Source organism: Orycteropus afer, unplaced genomic scaffold (genome assembly GCF_000298275.1).
Source record: "Orycteropus afer afer isolate SDZICR_OR568_19922 unplaced genomic scaffold, OryAfe1.0 scaffold00602, whole genome shotgun sequence".
Taxonomy (NCBI): domain Eukaryota; kingdom Metazoa; phylum Chordata; class Mammalia; order Tubulidentata; family Orycteropodidae; genus Orycteropus; species Orycteropus afer.
Window position 1 is genome coordinate 140,605 of NW_006922189.1, and position 6,052 is coordinate 146,656.

Here is a 6,052-nt window from a genome sequence, read left to right on the forward strand (position 1 = left end):
GCGATGATGGGCTCAAGTATAGCAGGGATTGTGGGGCTGGCGCGGGATCGGGCAGTGTTTCGTTCTGCTGTGCATGGGGTCGCTATGAGTCGAAAAAGACTTGAGAGCACTTAACAACAACAACAACATTAAGAGACCAAGTTTTAGCTATTTTAGTAACATCATATAAATATTTATTTTAAATAATTTTAAATTTTTCAAGAAGTTGTAAAGCTTCCTTTAGTGTGAACTACTTACATAAGCATAATACAATTATCAAAATGTCCTAAAAAGGTATCACAATAAGTTAAACTATAACATAATTTTTTTTTTCTTTTGAATTTGAAGAATTTTCCTTTTATTTCATTTTTATCTTTCAGGAACCAAGCCAGAATCTCACAATGTAATCAGCAGCTTTTCTGCTTAAACTCCTCTCATGTATTCCTCAGTCATGAATTCCTCAGTCTTTGCTTGTCTTTCATTGCCATGAAAATTTGAAACAGTACTGGTTATTTAATTTGTAGAATGTCACTCAATCGTGTTGGTGTGGTGTTTTTTTCAAGACTATGATGAGAATGTTCCAGTCATATCAGAGAAGTGATATTTGGCATGTGTGTTATACCAACACTTAATTATGCTCATGAGGAAACTGTGCATACATCAAGAGGCTGTCTTTCAATCAGAATGGAATACTGCCTGGTTTAAAATCAGGAAGGGTATGCATCAGGGTTGTATCATTTCACCATTGTTGCTCAATCTGTATGCTGAGCAAATAATTCAAGAAGCTGGACTACATGAAGAAGAGCATTGCACCAGGATTGGAGGAAGACACATTAACAGCTTGTAATATGCAGAAAGCACAACCTCGCTTGCTGAAAGTGAAAAAGACTTGAAGAGATTATTAAGATCAAAGACTACAGTGTACAGTTGGGATTACACTTTAACAAAAGGAAAACAAAAATACGAACAACTGGACCAACAGCAGCATCCCAATAAATGGAGAAAAGATTGAAGTTGTCAGGGATTTCATTTTCTTTGGATCCACAATCAAACTCTTGGAAGCAGCAGTCAATAAACTTTACATAGTATTACACTAGGTAAATCTGCTACAAAATACCTCTTTGAAGTGTGAAGGAGCAAATATGTCACTTTGAAGACTAAGGTGCACTTAACCCCAAACCAAAATCAAAACCACCAAACTCACTACCATCAAGTCAATTTCAACTCATAGCAACCTGCATTGAGTTTCCAACACTGTAAATCTTTATGGAAGTAAATTTCCTCATCTTCTTCCCACAGAGCAGTTGCTGGGTTCGAACTGCCGACCTTCTGGTTGGCAGCTAAATGTCTTACCTACTACACTACAAAATCTCCTTATGCCTAAACTGAGCCATGATATTTTAAATTGACTCACATGTATGTGAAAGCTGGACAATGAATAAAAAAGACTAAAGAAGAATTGATGCCTTTGAAATGCAGTGTTGGCAAAGATACTGAAAATACCATGGGCAGCATAGTGTCTAAACCTACCAGTTCAAACCCACCAGTTACTCTTTGGAAGGAAGGTTGGGAAATACACTTTTGTAGTGATACTGCCTCAAAACCCAAGGAGGGGTCGCTATGAGTCAGGATCGACCTGAGGGCACTGAGTTTGTTTTTGTTTTGTTTTATTTTGTAGAAGAATAAACAAATCTGTCCTGGAGTTAATGCAGATGGAATGCTCCATAGAATTAAGAATGGTCAAGCTTTGTCTCACCTACTTTGGTCATTCTGCCAGAAAGGACCAGTTCCTGGAGAAGGATATCATGTTTGGTAAAGCAGAAGGTTAGTGAAAAGGGGGATGACCTTCAATGAAGTAGATTGAAACATTGGCTGCAACAATGGACTCAAGAATAGCAAATATTGTGAGTATGGCACAGGGTCAGACAGTGTTTCATTCTATTGTAGACAGAGCCATTTTGAGTTGGAGCTGACTTGACAGCACCTAACAGCCAAATCATTCCAGTGGCTATGTGAGATGTGTTCTTAGTTGTGTTGTAACTTGGATTACTTAGTTAAGGTGATTTTTTTTTTTTTCAGATTTTAAATAAAATAAATTTTAAATACATCCAAACTAAAGTAGTCAAATAGATTTTTTTATCTATGATACTTAGGAAGATAATCAGAAGATAACTAATTTTCCAAAATTCTCTTTTTAAAGAGAATACATGTTGTAATGTAATATTCCTTCAAGTCGATTTCAACTCATAAAGACCCCTCCTTGGGTTTCTGAGGCAGTATCACTGCAGAAGTAGACTGCCCCATCTTCCTTCAGAAGAGTAGCTTGTGGGTTTGAACCTTCAGCCTTCTGGTTAGCAGTCAAGTGCCTTAGACACTACGTCACCAGAACTCCTAGTTGGGGAAAAAAAAAAAAGAGAGAAAAAAATGTAGCTAATAAGGAAAAATGCCTCTTCAAGATGTTTGTTGTTGTGTTCCATTGAGTCAGCCCTGAGTCATAGCAACCCCCCCTTGGGCTGCAGAGGCAGTATCACTACAGAAGTACATTGCCCAACCTTCCTTCTGAGGAGTGGCTGGTGGGTTTGAACCACCAGCCTTCTGGTTAGCAGTCAAGTGTCTTAGGCACCATGCTACCAGAGGTTTGGTGATGTCATAATGTGGCATTAGATCATTTAACCTATTAAATATAACATGTATCTGCTTGAATAAATGAATACACAGGTTTTTTAATTAGGAAGCATGGAAACATTATCTAGTATTCAAAATCTATAATACTCAAACTTCACTAGGTAAAACTGTGATAAGTTTTATTGGATGTCAGTTCCAACTCAACAGAACAGAACATTGTCTGGTCATATACCATTCTGATAATCATTATTATGTTTGACTCTAATGTTGCAACAAATCTGTCAATCCATCTTGTTGAAACTCATTTCTTTTTTTCTTTCTTTTTTTTTTCTCACTGAATCTCTACTTTACCAAACATAATTTTTGTACTGAAAATAATTGGTTGATGTTCATCTATTTCTGGAGGTGTCTTATGATCAATAATCAATGATACTGAAGGAAGAAGTCAAAGCTGCACTGAAGGAAGTGACAAAAACAAGACTGCAGAAATTGACAGAATACCCATTAAGATATTTCAACAAACTGAAGCCCCTCTGGAGGCACTCACTCAGCTATGCCAAGAGATTTGGAAGACAGCTACCTGGCCAACTGACAGGAAGTGATCCATATTTGTAACCATTCCAAAGAAAGGTGATCCCACAGAATGTGGAACTTATCAAATGAAAATGATTGAAGCAGTATATTGATAGAAAGTTAGAAATGGAAACTGGATTCAGAAGAGGACATGGAATGAAGGATATCATTGTTGATGTCAGATGGATCTTGGCTGAAAACAATAAATACCAGAAAGATGTTACCTGTGTTTTATTGACTATGAAAAAGCATTTGATTGTGTGGATCATAACAAATTGCAGATAACATTGAGAGTAATGGGAATTTCAGAACACTTAATTGTACTCATGAAGAACCTGTACATAGATTAGGAAGCTGTCATTTGAATAGAACAAGGAGACACTGCATGGTTTAAAATCAAGAAGGGAGTGTATCAGGATTGTATTATTTCACCATACTTATTCAATATGTTTGCTGAGCAAATAACCCAAGAAGCTGGACTATATGAAGAAGAAGATAGCATCTGGTTTGGACTAAGACTCATTAACAACCTGCAATATGCTGACAACACAACTTTGCTTGTTGAAAGTGAGGAAGACTTGAATCACTTACTGATGAAGATTGAAGATTACAGTCTGCAGCATGGACTACAACTCAATATATAGAAAACAAAAATCCTCACAACTGGACCAGTAAGCAGCATCATGATAAAGGGAGAAAAGATTGCCATTGTCAAAGACTCATATTCTTGTTTCTACAATCAACACCAATGGGAGCAGCAGTCAAGATATCAGACAACATATAGCATTGGTCAAATCTGTTACAAAGGACCTCTTTCAATGGCAGAAAAGCAAATATATTTTCCTGATGACTAAGGTGTGCCTGACACAATCCATAGTACCTTTATTCACATTATATACATGTGAGAGCTGGACAATGAATAAGGAAGACCGAAGAAAAATAGATGCTTTTAGTTATGGTGTTGATGAAGAATGATGAAAGTACCAGGTACTGCTAAAAAACCTAACAAATCTGTCCTGGAAGACATGCCACTGGAATGCTCCTTGGAAATGAGAATGGCCAGACTTCATCTCACCTACTTTAGTCATGTTGTAAGAAAGGACCATTCCCCGGAGAAGGATATCATGCTTGATAAAGTGGAGGGCCAATGAAAAAGGGGAGGACCTTCAATGAGATGTATTGCCAAGTGGCTGCAACAATGGGCTCAAGTATAGCAAGGATCAGAATGTTGTCACAGGACCAAGCAGTGTTTTGTTCTGCTGTCCATAGGTTTGCTATGAGTCAAACATGACATGATAGCACCAAATAACAACTACTTTACCAAGCATAACGTCTTTCTCCATGGATTGGTTTCTCCTGATAGCATGTTCAAAATAAATGACATGAAGTCTCACCATCCTCATTTCTAAGGAGCATTTTGGTTTTACTTCTTCTAAGAGACATTAATTCCTCTGGCCATCCAAGGTATGTTCAATATTCTTTGCCAAAACTATAATTCAAATGCATCAAATCTTCTTTGATTGTCCATATCTATTGTCCAGCTTTCACATGTATATGACGTAATTGACAATACCACAGCTTGAGGTCAGACACACCTTAGTCCTCCAGGTTAATATGACTGCTATTCAAATTTATACACCAACCACTTTTGCCAAAGATGAAGAAATTTAAGATGTTTACCAATTCTGCAGTCTGAAATTGATAAAAATTGCAATCAAGATATATTGATAATTACTAATGATTGGAATGAAAAAAATTGGAAAAGAAAGATCAATAATTGAAAAATATGGCCTTAGTGATAAAAACAATGTGGTATAACACGTGACAAAATTTCTCAAGACCAACCACTTTTTCATCGCAAATATTTTTTCTCAAAAACATAAATGGTGACAGTACTCACAGACTCCACCAGTCAGAATACACAGGAATCAAACTGGATACATCTGTAGAAAGAGACAATGGAGAAGCTCAATATCACAAGGCCAGGGGCCAACTGCTGGACAGAAAATCAATTGCTCACATAGAACTTCAGTTGATGCTACAGAAAATTAAAACAAATCAATTGCTGTGGGAATAGAAAAACTCCAAAACCTCATTGTCTTACAAGTGTGTTTTTCAAACTTCTATAAATTATTACCCCCTGAGAAGAAAATCAATTAAATTTAATTAACCTCTGTTAACTTTTAATATATTATAACCACAGTCGTTTATATTGTTTCTTCATTTTTTGTATTGTTAGAAGTGGGTTGGTTATTTTTCTGCTCACATGACTTATTCTGGCTTTGAGTCTCAATCAGAAGTCCTTATATATCCCTTAATGTCCTTGAAGCAAATAGGAAGAGAGGTGGTAAAACCACCTTATGACTCTTAAGCCATCCACTTAGAACTGTCATATGTCACTTCTGCTTACATGCCATTAACCAGAGCAAGTCATATGTCCAAGCATGATCTTATTAAATGGAGAAAAACATTCTTCCCACAGAAGATGAATGCAAGTCATGACAAGGGGTGGGATACATCAACTTATTATATGAGGGTGAGTGAATAATGGAGAACAGTAGAATCATTTCCCCAAGAGTATAACATTGAGGCCAGAATATCAGGGTTTGATTCCTAACCAGTTTATTATTATTATTTATTTACTAGTTAAATAAGATTAAAAAATAGTCAAATAGCTTCTTCATGATTCATCTGTCTTGTGCTTGTTAGATAAATGATGTAGACATATACACACACATTGATCAGTTTTACAGATAATTAAACCAATCTCTTAGCCATACTTTCAAGTGATCTTAGGGATGTTTGTCAATTATGTTTACTGAGCAATCCTACTTCTGTAGTGATACTGCCTCGGAAACCCAAGGAGGGGTTGCTA